The sequence below is a fragment of the Larus michahellis genome, chromosome 9 (assembly GCF_964199755.1).
Source record: "Larus michahellis chromosome 9, bLarMic1.1, whole genome shotgun sequence".
NCBI lineage: Eukaryota > Metazoa > Chordata > Aves > Charadriiformes > Laridae > Larus > Larus michahellis.
The window spans coordinates 5,797,479-5,810,561 of NC_133904.1; the positions used below are offsets into that span (position 1 = coordinate 5,797,479).

Here is a 13,083-nt window from a genome sequence, read left to right on the forward strand (position 1 = left end):
ATTTAAGAGCTGACAGCTGCTGAAGTTCTTGGGAGTTCTTTGAGGCACGGTGTCTCTTCCTACGTGCTTGTGCAGAACCAAGGGCGGTTTGAGTTGGGATAGTCATCCCAACCACGATGAATGAGGCAAACCACAGACAGAAATCACGCAATCGAAAGCCACGGTGCTAAACAGGTGTAGTGGGATCAGAATCCATCCCCAGCGTTCATTGCTGGCATATGCTATAATACCATCAAATTATTTCAGCAACCTGATGTGAGAATGGGGTGTGGGGTGGAAATTTGCAGATGGTAACAAGGGCAAAGAAATGCCGAATGAATTTTAAATCTGTGCAGCGTAACATTTTAGCATCAAAGTGAGCATTTAGTACCAAATACCATTAATTAACATTTCCATGGGCTTTTTATTAAATGCTTGCTCAGCAAGTCAAGTGTCTTTCAAGCTCGGAACAGCTGTGAATGTATAAAAATATATTGACACAGATATATTCATGCATGCAAATAAATGTATTTCTTTCATTTGTTGTGAATTATTGTTATTATATTATAGGTTTTTAACAAGTTAGAAACGAATTTGCATTATCAACCTGAACAGCTGAAAGGGAGGCATACATTAGTACCTGTCTACCTGTTTGTAATTACTCCGTAGCATCTGGTCCCGGCTAATCCTTTCTGCTTCCTACTTGTTAGCAGCTCGCTCCAAGGAAGGGGGTATAGACCCGAACCTAGATTTCACTTCCAGCATCTTTTTTAAGGCTACTCAGGTACTCATTTAATAATGGCTTTAAATCCAGAAAAGAGTCAGTTGGTGCCAAACAAGAAATAAAAAGGCACAGATTAAGTTTAAAATAATGCATTGCAATGAACAAGCCTGCAACTAAGGGCAGTTCTTACGGCTTAATCATGATATAGCTTGCTAATGCCAGACCCAGTTAGCAGTCACCTGACAGTTTTTGGTTTTACCCTGTGATAGTAACTAAATTAATTTGTTTCCTAATAAAATATTTCAGGATGTTGAGAAAATACAGATAAGTAGAGAGAATCCTTATTAGGATCATCAGTATTAACATAAAATCCTTTTGTGCTCATTAAAGAAAATACAGTCAATTTAATTAATGCACATTAATCCCTAGTTGACATTAAAATCAGCTAAAAAACAACACTGATATAGATTATTGAAATGAAACCAAAAAAAGTGTACAAGGTGGCCCCTATAGGAAGAAAATCATTACTGAAGACCTAGGTTTCCTTTTTTTTTTTTTATGGAAAATGTAATCCAGCTGGGGCCACAGCTGCCTGCCCATTACCCTAAGGAAAGCTTGTACCCACCAGTCATTTGCCTGTGGGACTCAGGAGCAGAAATCCTTCCACTGGAGATGGAAATCTGTCCCCTACAATGGTGCCATGGGAATGCTCTACTCACTCTTATATTGGTCCTTGCTGGAAGTGAAGCGATGGGGTTTTGTCCTTTTTTGAGGATACTGGGCTGCATTATTTTCTATAGCTAAGCTTGAGAAACCTCTTTTCACCTTCTTCATCCCATGTGTGCTTTTTGTATGTTTGTTGCCTTGGCCATGATTCAGCAGCGTGTTAAGACGTCGCGTGATCTCTAAGTGGGTGAGTGATCTCATCCCTGTTCGGCAAAGCCCTTAATCTCACATCTTATTTTAGACATAATATACCACAGTGAAGTCTATGAGATCCCTCGTGTGGCTTCAGTTAAGCAGGTGCTTAAGTGTAGTGTTATAAAAAAATGCCTGAGTGACTCGGGTGCGTAAGACTTACTTTCCAAAGTATTGTAAGTGTTTAGGCACCTAAATCTCATAAGCCTTATATGTGCGTTCAAGCGTGTCCTGTGCTTGTGTGTGTGAGCGCACATCAAATGCACTTGGCTCTGGGAACAGTGCAGATATTTGAGCCCCACCTGATTAGGAGCTGTTTGCTGGCACAGGGCTGTGCTAGCATGACACTACCAGCCATGGGACATGAGTTCTTGTTTGCCCAGGGACCTCTAAACCCAGCACTGAGCTCTGCAGAAAAGCTATGCCAAGAGCAGGCTCCTCCAAGATCAGGGATCTACCCTGGTGCCCAACGTGCAGTGGGAACCAAGGGGGCATTCAACATCCTGTCTCCTTCGCTTAAGAGCTGGAACAACATTAGGAATTGGGGAGTTTCAGGGCTGGGATTTGCAGCAGCGATGCTTTAGATGCCTGACACACAGGGGATCGAGACTTACCAGGTTCACCCAAGAGCTGCATTTCCTCCTCTGCTTCCCCATTGCGTGCTCCAACCACTGAAATACAGAGCCATGCTCATACTTGCACGTTCTCCAGCCCAGTTTTTCTGCAAAATGGAACCATTTCATGAGGAATTGATGACAAGGCGGCCCATTTCTCTCCTTCATCTCTCAACAGAATTGGGGCAGGGGCTTATGTCCTCTCAGTTGGAGGAGGACCTTGAGCGTAGATCACCAACCCTCTGGGGCTAGTCTAATCCGTTGAGGGCTGGTGGAAGGGCAGGGGAAGCAGACCTCCCAGGAGGGAAAAGACAGCAGGTCAGTCCTCTTTCTTTACCTGGTTTGTTTTCTCTTTTAAAGCCCTGAGAACTCCTTCTCGATGAGACCCCTTGGGCAAGCACAGAGGCCTCATTTGTGAAGGGCTCAGAGAAAAAGCAGAAAGCACCAAGCTGTTCAGCGCTGCCAAGGGACAGACAACCCTAGACCTGCCCAGAGGCAAATTGTAGGCGCTTGCCAGGCTTCAAGGAGGAAAGCTGCAGTGCCTACAAACTCTGCTTTTATTTTGACCGGCAGCTGCACAGGCATTTTGAGAAGCCACATTTTGGACATAGGTGTGTAAGTGCCTTTGTACACTTATCCTAAGTTGCCTTTGAAAATTGGTTTTAGATGGCTCTGCAAATATTACCTTACTATTACTTTGTTGAATGGGGACCGAAATCATTTGCTTGTGGAAGGTGTGTGTTGACAAGAGATTGATCTTCAATGTATAGCTTAGATTTCAACTGAAGATGGCAGAAATGTTTCCTGAAAGAAAAACGTAATAAGTTCTGGTTTAGAATTCTTGTGTACATAGCAAAAATCAATTCATTTTTATAGAATCTAGGATCAATAATATGTATCTGTGCTCCTGGACACCAGTATTTCTAAAATACCATTCGAGTCACGGCAGGTCTTATTTAAGTTAATGAGAGTTTTGCCATTGATTGTTTGGTTACATTTCACTTTATATTTCTTCATCAGTACCTGGTGGTTTTGTTTTGCACAGATTTTTAACTCCAGAGTGACAATCCTTTTTCTTTTTCTCCAGGATTTCTCTCCTCTATTAAAACCTTCTGCACTCCCTTCACTATTGATTACACTCACAGACCCTTATCTTCAGCTTATAACTTATTTTATTCACTATTAAAAAAGTGAAAATAAAACATGAAAAAGGAAACTGTGTGATTATCCCATGAACAGTGCAGTTTTTTGAGAATGTAGCTGGTTGCTAACAAAATAGAAGAATTCATATTTTTTTTTAATGGCATGACACGTTCCAAACTATGATAAGGTTTTGGGCTAATTAAATAAGAAGTAAGGTTTGTGAATGCACAGATTTTATGATAGATGTTAGCAAGTCGAGCCTTTCCTCCTTTTTTTCTTTTTTCATATTTTAAAGTTTCCTTTTATGTGCGTGAAAAATGAGTAAAAGTGTCAAGCCTTATCACACCTGACCTTGCTTTTTGGCTAGCCTCTTTCCCTTATCTATCAAACACATTACTCTCCCCATCATAACGTGGTAGAGCAAACATCGCAGCTGGCCAGCAAACATGACCAAAGCTACCTTTAAACTACCTCTAGACTCTTTAAACTCAACTAAAAGGCTGATTAGGTTCCACCTCTTTGGTCATTATCTCATTTCGATAGCCACGCAATGAAAAAGCAATCTAGTAAAAAGCTGTCTCATAGGAAAACTAGTTAAAGTGTGTGCTTGCTTAGGACGGTGTACTTAAAGAAAACAATTTATTCCTTCGTCAAAACCAACTGTGTAAACTAGTTTAGCTGTTTGCCGAGGCTCGGAATGAACAAACGTTGTTGTTTCCCTCCCAAAGCTCCTCGGGGAGGGGCTGGGAGGGGGAACGACCGGGCGCTTGGCGGGTCCGGGTCCGGGTCCGGCCCGGCGCGGCTCCGGCGCTCCCGCAGCGCAGGGGCGGCGGGAGGGAACCTGCCCGGCACCTTGCCAAGGGTAAAATCCACATCCAGCCCCGCAGCCCACCAGCGAGGGGGTGCCTTATCCCATTCCTGGGCAGGTAGAGACAACCCCTCACCGAACAAAAGCGACGGGAAAACCCGATCGCGCTCCATCCCTCTCTTGTCCCCTTTTGCGAGGGGACGCTCGCCCCGTGGTTGCCCGAGAGGTGTATTAACCCCCCCACACACCTTGCCTCTGTGATCCGTTCTCCCTCCCCACCACCTTCCTAGATATTATCTTTTCTTCCCCCCCCCCCCCAAACAAATTTAAAGGGAAGAGATAAGGAAGGGGAGAGAGAGGCTGGCTGCGAGCGGCAGGGTGGGGTGGGAGGCTGCAGCCGGCATGTGTAGGAAAACCACAAGCCTTTCTCGGGCGATGTTTGCTCGGGTTTCTTTTGCAAGCATGGCACAATGGCAACTATTCAGGAATCAGTCAATACGACCTGGCACTAGCAAGCCCTAAAAACATATATGCCTCATTCTCACAGAGCCTAGGAATCATGTTTTTAAGTGGGATTTACTTTACTTTGTCAACAGAACAGGTAATGTGGGAAGTCCCTGCGGTAGAGTAAAAGCACTCACCGTCCCCTCCTCCAAAGAGACCATAAAATCACCTTTCCTGGCCAGCTGAAGAGGTCCCAGAATAGGTGGCCCTAATTGACAGGATTTCCCCCGAGTAAAAATAAACTGGAAAGGAGAAATGCCCTGGGAAATACCCAGGGAATCAAGCCGGCCTCCCTCGGGGAGAGGGGGCTCCCCACGCCGGGCATCGCCCGCCGGCGACTTCCCAAGGGGTGAGCGGGGCGAGCTCACACAGGTGCCGGGAGGGTGGGCAGGGAGGGTTGCTCCCGGCCACGAAGGGGTTACGAGCCCGGCGGCTGGAGCTGTTTGTCACCAGCACCCACCAGAAAAAAAAAAAAAAAAAAGAAAAAAAAAAGAATTACTGATTAACGTGATCTGTCAATACGCCTTTGCCCCACGGGACTGGAGCCGATCTATTACCTGGCACCTCCTTTGCCATCTCCCTCACCTTGCTAAGCCTTTGCATCCCTCGCCTGGCCCTGAGTCACGGGTAAACACCGCCGGGTGCCAGGCTGCGCCCGGGCTACCTGCCCGGGGCCGGGCGAGCCTCCCCGCCCCGGCGCGGGCTCGGCCCCGCATCCAGGGTGGGGGTCAGGCTGGGCTTGGGGCTCCTGCGAGACGCGAGGGGGGCAGCTTTCAGAGGGCACATGAGTGAGCTCCACACCTCCCCGAGCCGCACAGACAGGGCAGAGGGGAAAGAAAGGGGGGGGGGGGGGGGTGGGGCGGGAAATCACTCGCAGGCACAGAAAAAAATTTTTTTTTTTTTAAAAAAAACAGTTGGGAAAGTTTATTTCCCGTAGCAGAGCGTGACTGCACGCAAGGGAAACACGAAAAAAAGGAAAAATAAATTAGTACCTTAATTAAACGCACCCAGATGCGCCGCAGCTGCACAGGGCGGCAGCCCGGAGCCGGAGCCGCCCGGGGACACCCGTCCCGGGGACACCCCTCTCCGGTCCCGCCGCTCCCGGGCTGGTCGGGGAGAGAGCGGCAGCCCCGCCGCGGGGAGCAGCCGCCGGGAACCAGACCTCCTCGCGCAAATTAATTCATCACCGAGATTGTTAAACAATTTGCAGGGCGGGAATGTTGTTGGCTGGGGTTTTGAGGTTGGGGGGTTTTTTGCCTTTTTTGTTTTCTTTTTTTTTTTTTGGGGGGGGTGGGGGCGAGTGTTTTGTTTTAAACTCCTCTCTGGGGGCAAACAGCAGCTGGCAGCCAAAAGACTTTCTGAACTGTTTCATCTGGGGAAAGTGAGAAAACTGACGTCTGACTCTCTCCGCATTTTAAATATGTTTGAATGTAATTGACCGACCGCCGCTATTAAGCGTTTGACGTGGCTGATGGTGCTGTACTCAGGTGCTTTGAAAGTCCCCGAAATTGCTCATTTGCAGGAAGAACTTGTTAAAAATAAAGGGCTTGGATTAAATTAAGAGGCTAAAGGCATTTGTTTGTGCGAGCGTTCGCATCACGATTGTGTAAGCACTCCTCCACCTCTCTCCGTATATCAAATTTTTAGTTCAGAAAAGCCTAGTAGCTGTGCGGTACTAGCTCATAGAAACCCCTCACTGTATTTCCCGAAAACCTCGTCTGTGCTGTAGGACCTGCTGTGTTAAATTATGATCCAAAGGCTGTGGGGTGGGAACAATCAATCAGAATACCTGGGGTAGTGTGTAATGTGTGTGCTCTTGCCAGCGGGAGCAAGCGGCCCCTGAACACAGTCCCCCAGCAGGTTAAATAAATATGATACTATAGACAAACCGAGAGGATCACATGGCCGCATCAATCAGCTGTTGATAAAATACAATCTTCCTTTAATACACGCTGGGAAAGTTATTTAACACTTACAAAACCTGATTCCAGTGCTGTTTCTTTTAGTAAAAGGGGAGAAAAATATTCTTTGAAAGTGCAACTCTTCTTAAAAGGCAAGGAGAGGTGACAGTTGCATTTTCCTGGGGGATATAATAGAAAGCTTTTAATGAAGCCACAAACACTGTACAAAGTACGTGAGCCACGATGCTGGAAAAATACAGAAGCTGTTAAAAGAACAAGTCAATGTAAAAGTGGCCGGCGTCGATTCCAGGCTGCGCATTAGGGTTTATTTCCCTTTCATTCATGATTTCACAACCCGGGTGGCTGAAAGGCTCCCGAGAACTGTTTCTTCTTGGCATGCAATTAGGGACGAGCACCTCCAAGGAGGAAGAGACCGGCAACTCTTCCCTCCCAGTTCTGCATTTACCGGAGCTGCTGGACAGTTTGAGCGGCTGAAGAAGCAGGACAGACACGGATGCTTTTTTTTTTTTAATAGCGTTTGTCTGAGAAATTATAAAACATTAGAATTTCCTAAAAGAAATCAGTTCTCCTGGGTATTTGTTGAAACAAAAAGTTGGTGGTGGTGACTGATCGCGGGTTTTTTGGTCGGATTTTGCCCCCCACACACACACACCCCGGCAGGTAGGAAGGAGTGGGGCTATTGGGGCGCAATGAGTTTTCCCCGCCTCAGGTAAAAGAGAGCGGATGAAGTTTTGCTTATTGAGATAAAAAAGGCTGTCGCCCAAGTACGCTTTGGGATTCTCACCCGTTCGTTCCCTTCCCGCTTCCCACTCACTTAAATGCGCCTTTTTTTTTAATTGCCATCACGGTGCCTTGTGGCACTTTTACCCCATGGCAGGCCCCGATCCTGCCCGGATTTCCCCTGCGGGCTGCAAAGCTCCCAGCACGTTTGCAGCGATGTCGGCAGCAGTTGGGGGTTCAACACCTTCCTCCGGTCACCGAGCCCCTCTCCCGCCGACCTGAAGCTCCTCAAGGCACGGGAAAAGCTAGCACCGAGCCTCGGGCAGATAAGGCATAAATCACTGGGCAGCCAAAGCCTCTAAGGGGGAAAGGCGGGAGGAAATTCTGCCAAGGCTTCCCCTAACAAATGAAGATTAATGCCCACTGTAAAAAGGAAGCGGTTGGAAGTGATGTTTATACAAGAGAAATCCTGGAAATGTGAGAAAGAGGGGGAAAAAAAATGCCAAAAAACCCCGGGAGGGTGACAGTCCCGGGCTGGTGTCATCCCAAGTGTTGAAATCCGTGGCTGATGATGAGTCAAAAAGGCGTTTGACGCCCTCCCAGTCCTTCCCGTAGCGCGGCTGCCAGCGCAGCCTTTCCAGCTGCGGAACCTCCGCGCCCCCCGCGGCTCCGCGGGACGGGGGGTCCGGCCCGCCCGGCGTCGCGGGTGGGCGCCGCTGGGATGCCCGGAGCCCCGCGGGTGCCGTCGGGCCACCTCGGGGCGGGAGGAAAACGGCTGGGAAGCACGCCCCGGGACAAGGGCAACCCACGCTTGGGCGCGGAGCCCGGGAGGGGGACCTCGGCCCGGTACCCCAGCCCCGGGGGCGAGGGGGGAGGCGGCAGGGTCCCCGCAGCCAGCCCTGAAGGAGCTGCGGGCGCCTCCGCTCCTCTGATCTGTTTGGAAAGTTGCGCTAAAGAGCTCTTTACCTGCAACAGACACCCTTAAGCACTCTCCAGGGGCTTGTTGGGCAGATGTAATGGCAAGGCCAGGGGGTCTTGTTTGGCTAGACGTAGGGACATTTGTCATGGCTGACCTGTGAACTTCAGCTTCTGAGCCCAGAACTGTAAGGAGAGGCTCGGGCTAATGTAATAAAGCGAGAGAGACAAGAGGAAAGGCCTATCTTGCCCCAGGGCCACCACATGTTCACTCCGTTTTACTGTCAGTGCTACATGGAAGCTGTGGCTTCATTTCATATTCCATTAATATTTACAGCGGCGATTGAATTTCCCATTACAAAGTTCACCATACACACGCTGCTAATATGAAATATTAATAGTATTGTGCACATTATGAAAAGTCTTACTATTAAAAAATATGTATCTACTGGGCAATTTGCGGGGGTAAATTCATTTACTGTGTCCACCTGGACCAGGGGGACCCGCAGCCCCGGCAGCGCGGGGGTGCGCGGAGGTTGCGCGGCAGACCGCGGGGGCGGAGCGGGGCCGCGCTGGGAGCAGCTCCGGAGCCCGGGTGGCACCGCAAGAAGCAGCGTGTCCCTCCCAGTGCCACCTCCGTCCACGCAGCTGAGTCGTTTGCTTTTGAAGGGTCACGTTTTCCATCTGGTCTGGGGCATCCCGCAATGCCCAAAGCGCCTTTTCCCCCGCAAAGGGGTGAGGCCGGCGAGGGGGGGGGCAGGCGGATCCGATGGGGACGGAGGGGTTTTAGGTTTTTTTGACCGCTTCACCCACCCCAGCTCGACTTTTTCGAGCGGGTTTGAAGCACAAGTGAACCCTGTGCGCCTAAAAGATGAGTAATCGGGCACCAACTTACTTCGCGGACCTCAGCGGAGTCACTTCCCAGTGGCTGCTCGGGGCGGGCAGAGAAATCCTATCTCCTGTGAAAGGAAAATTGGCCGCCAGAGTTCCAAAAGTGCCCCGAGGATCAACTTGAAATGAAAGTAAACCGATAATTTCCAGATCGCGTGGAAAACAGAGCGGTATCGAATTTAACCCGTGCAAACTTAGCCCTGCAGGACGACCCTCTCTCTTGGAGCACTTTATTGTGCTTTCATTTTGGAGAGGGGCTACCCAGGATTATTCTGCACTTTTAAAAAAAAAAAACCAAGCACAAGCAGCCCTTCCTTTCGATGCATCGCCAATCTGCACGTTCTTGGGAAAAATATAAATTTGTCACTCGCGTGTGAGCAAGGTGCAAGGGAGAGAAACGAGGGAGTTTGGAAGAAGCAGAGTTGGCTCGAAGGATTGTCTGCTCTCTCCCCCCACCCCCCCGCATTTAACATCCGCAGGTGTCTAAAATGTTAGGAAGAAAAGTTGGCGTAGCCTGGGATTTTCATAGCATTTTTTTTTTCCCCCGAGATAACTTTAATTGCACCGATGCCGGTCTGCAACTCAGATTCCTTTTTTTTTTTTTTTTTTTTAAAAAAAACCAACTTTGTTTTCCGTCAGGAGCTGGGCTGTATTGATCTACATCGGTATTTACTTTCTGCTGATTGCAGTAAGTGAAAGCCGCTGTAGAGTCACTCTCTTTACCTTGAATCTTTGGTGAAGGTTGTGTTTGAACTTCGCTGGGAGTGTTTCACCTCCCTGCTCTGCCAGATTTAACGGTTTCCTATAGGTCTGGGCCCTGGCTAAGCTGTGCCTAGGGCTGATTTTTCCCTGCCGTATTTTGACCACGGGGAAAAGACAGAAAGAAGTCCCTGACCAGCTCTAGGTGCTGCAGATGTGGGTATAGATATATCTGTTAGCGAGCAGATCGTGGTGGCTCCTCTGTTTTCCCAAAGCTTCCTTCCCCCCACGCACAAGGAATAGACACTATTTGTGACTCTTAATAGGTCTGGATTAAGGTAAATTAGGAATCCTTAGGTTTGTCTCTCAGCTTGGAGAGATGACAGGCTCCAGGAGGTACGGACGGGTGACATTTCCACCATGAGATCCGTCCTTCCCCCCTCCCCGCTCTCCCCCCGCTCCGCATCCCCCCCTTCCAGCCCTAAATGTGTCATGCTTTGTCACATCCTCTGCGTGTGTGTTTTTAGAGAACATTTGAATAAAAGGCTCGATGCCAGGTATTGGTGACACAGTGGGTGGAATTTGCAGCCTTTCCACAAAGAGTTGGAAGCCTCCATTTGCATAAGGTCAGGGTACAGCTTCTCACGGAACTTTAGCAGCATCTCTGTCTCTTAGCAACACTCTTGCACTCTTGGTCCCTGCATTAAATTGACTGGTCCTTTCCTTTTCTTCCTTTCATAGGGAGGCTTACAATAAAATGTCACCCTTCCAACCTGTGCCTGTCACCCAGTAGGTCATCTGTTTCTCTTACACCTCCTTCCCCCCCAACACACACCCCCCACACTTCATCTCCAATTAGGGGATGAGATTATTCATTTGGTGGATTCCCAAAACTGCTTCATTTTTTATTTTGTTAATTAATATTAATAACATTTCTCCTTTTGTATTAATAAAAAGGAGCCCTCATAAACAGTGAGGAGATAAGGAGCAAATTGCAGGCACCTGCAAAACAATGGGATTGGAGAGGGGTAATAAGGCGAGTGGAGATAGAGAGAGCAAGGTTTAGGTCATCCTCTCCACCCATTTAGTTGATGCAGGGTTGAACTCAGCATGGAAGCCTTCAATGTGCTCAGAATATTAGAGTCACCCCTCTTGGCTCCGGCATGGGAATTGGTGACAGAATACAGATGCTGATAGGTGGTGTTAATGGAGGGTCAGGCTTGGACAATAGTATCCATCACTTGCCTCATGGCTCTGCTGTCAGATGGAGTCATTTCTGACTGCTCTATCACCAAGATTTGGGAGAGATTCAATTATTACATTCAGCTTGGCAGCGGTAGATACAAATCTATGCCCAAAGGACCGGAAAAATCACCCCTCTCTCCCTCTCTCTCCCAGAGTGGGTTTTTCCCCTTTCTAAATTAAAAAAAAAATAAAATAATAAAAAAAGTCCACGCCATTCAGCATGCTCCTCTGCTAGGAGTTTCTGGAAAAAAATCAGTCGCCGCACTGCTCGGCCTGAGAGTTGCCCGGCAGGGACACCGGCACTGGGAAACTTCTGTGGGCAAGATTACTGCGGGTCCCCTAAAATTTGAAGCCTGTACCGAGAGTTTGTGCCTTCCCCCCCGCTCCCCGCCTCCCAGGACTTCGGGCTCTGCATCCCTGGCAGGGAGGTAAATCCCGTCTCTGGGGGTGGAGGGCTGACAGCCCTGCTTCACCCGGGGCGGATTGGAAGATTATTTATCAAGTGCCCAGAAAGTGCCCTCATTAACTTTGAGGACGGGGCTAAAGGACAAACTTTAACCACGGAAAAGCTCTCCATTTCCCCCTTCCTACTTTTAAAGGTATTTAAGTGGTGATAGCCGTTTTAAATTCAGTCCGGATTTTATTCCCCGGCTCCCTGTGGCGAACTGATCCACTTCTGAGGAGGAATGGCTTGTTTTCTCTAACACGTTATCCATCTCTTGAGTGGTGCAAATGCTAAGGTGAAACCTGGTGCTTTTCAGCGGTATTTCTTCAAAACTCTTATTCAAACGCCCCCCTCCCTCCTCGCTGCTCCTCCCGAAGCTTTCAGACACTGTAATTCCTGCAAGATAAATTCTCAGGTAATGGGTTCTGAGAAAAAGCAACAGAGGTTAGGAGTCAACTGCCTCCTCTTTAATAATTCACATGTCATATTTCTTCCACTTTGTCAAGTTGGCTAAAGAAGATGGGCAGGGCTGAGACAGGCAGACACTTGAGTTTATTATCCGAGGGCTGGGGGGACCCAGGGAAGGGCGATGCCCTCTCTTCCTCTCCGAGAGGGGCAAATCCTGCTGCCTGGCCCCCGGGTTGCCATCTGCTCGCCCACCTCCCAGCGACTTTGCAAAGAAACGCTTGTTTTCCATCAGATGCACTCCTGCCCGGCTTTCCTCTTCCCCATTCGTCCCTTCACTTCTTTTACTACCATAAAAAAGAAAAAAAAAAAAAAAAGTCAATTTACAAATAAATCTGAGCGAGATCCCATGCTCTGTTTATTTTTTTTTTTAGCCAATACAGTGCGATATGTCTCCCTGAATTGTAATAGTCTTTCGCATGGGATATTCCTCTGTTCATGTTTGTAAAAGTTTCGGGTCTCTCTAACTCAAATTCAGATAGTTTTGGATAACCAAAGGGGAAGCTGGGGTTTATTGATAAGGTGAGGAAGCTTGGGGCTGGGCTGTGTTCCTTCAAAGCAGCAGTGCGACAAGATCCCAGCGACTGCAAGTGTAGGTAACAACTTGTCGCTTAAGTGGAAGAGGCAAACGGTTGACTCTTCCGAAATTTGTCATCCTTTCTTGCATGATACAGGTCCCTGAAAAGAGTACAAAATCGATACATTATAATCCCATCAGTCCCTGCTAATTTGTCTTTTCAGATCGCTTTAGAAAAACTTCCAGGATTTTCTAATTTTCCACTTTCTTACCCCATCCTTAATTCATATTTCCACCATGTTTCCCCAAACCTATCTTCTAGCGTGAGTGAGGAATAATGTCATGTACCTGTGAACGCGCTGGCTGCATTTTGAAATAAAATATAAGAAAAGGAGAAGAGAAGCGGCTCCCTGTGCCATGCCACCTGCTCTCGCAAGCACGGATACAGGTGAAAACACGAGTGACAGCAGAGCAGAGAATGTCTTTATTCTTCGGGGAGCTGCCTCTTTTCTCCTCTTCCTATATTATGATTTTCCTCATGCTATGGTTTAAAGTAAAACACTTTTTTTCAACA

The 13,083-nt window shown here is 48.1% G+C and overlaps 1 long non-coding RNA gene across 1 annotated transcript; it reads right to left on the reverse strand.

Annotated features, from left to right (window-relative positions):
* Window positions 1-2,920: 2,920 nt before the first annotated feature.
* LOC141749061 (uncharacterized) lies at window positions 2,921-6,316 on the reverse strand. Its single transcript, XR_012589226.1, has 2 exons — window positions 5,683-6,316; window positions 2,921-3,039 (listed from the first exon to the last, which is right to left on the reverse strand). It is a non-coding gene; the product is annotated as an uncharacterized LOC141749061 (long non-coding RNA).
* Between the last annotated feature and the right edge of the window lie 6,767 nt (window positions 6,317-13,083).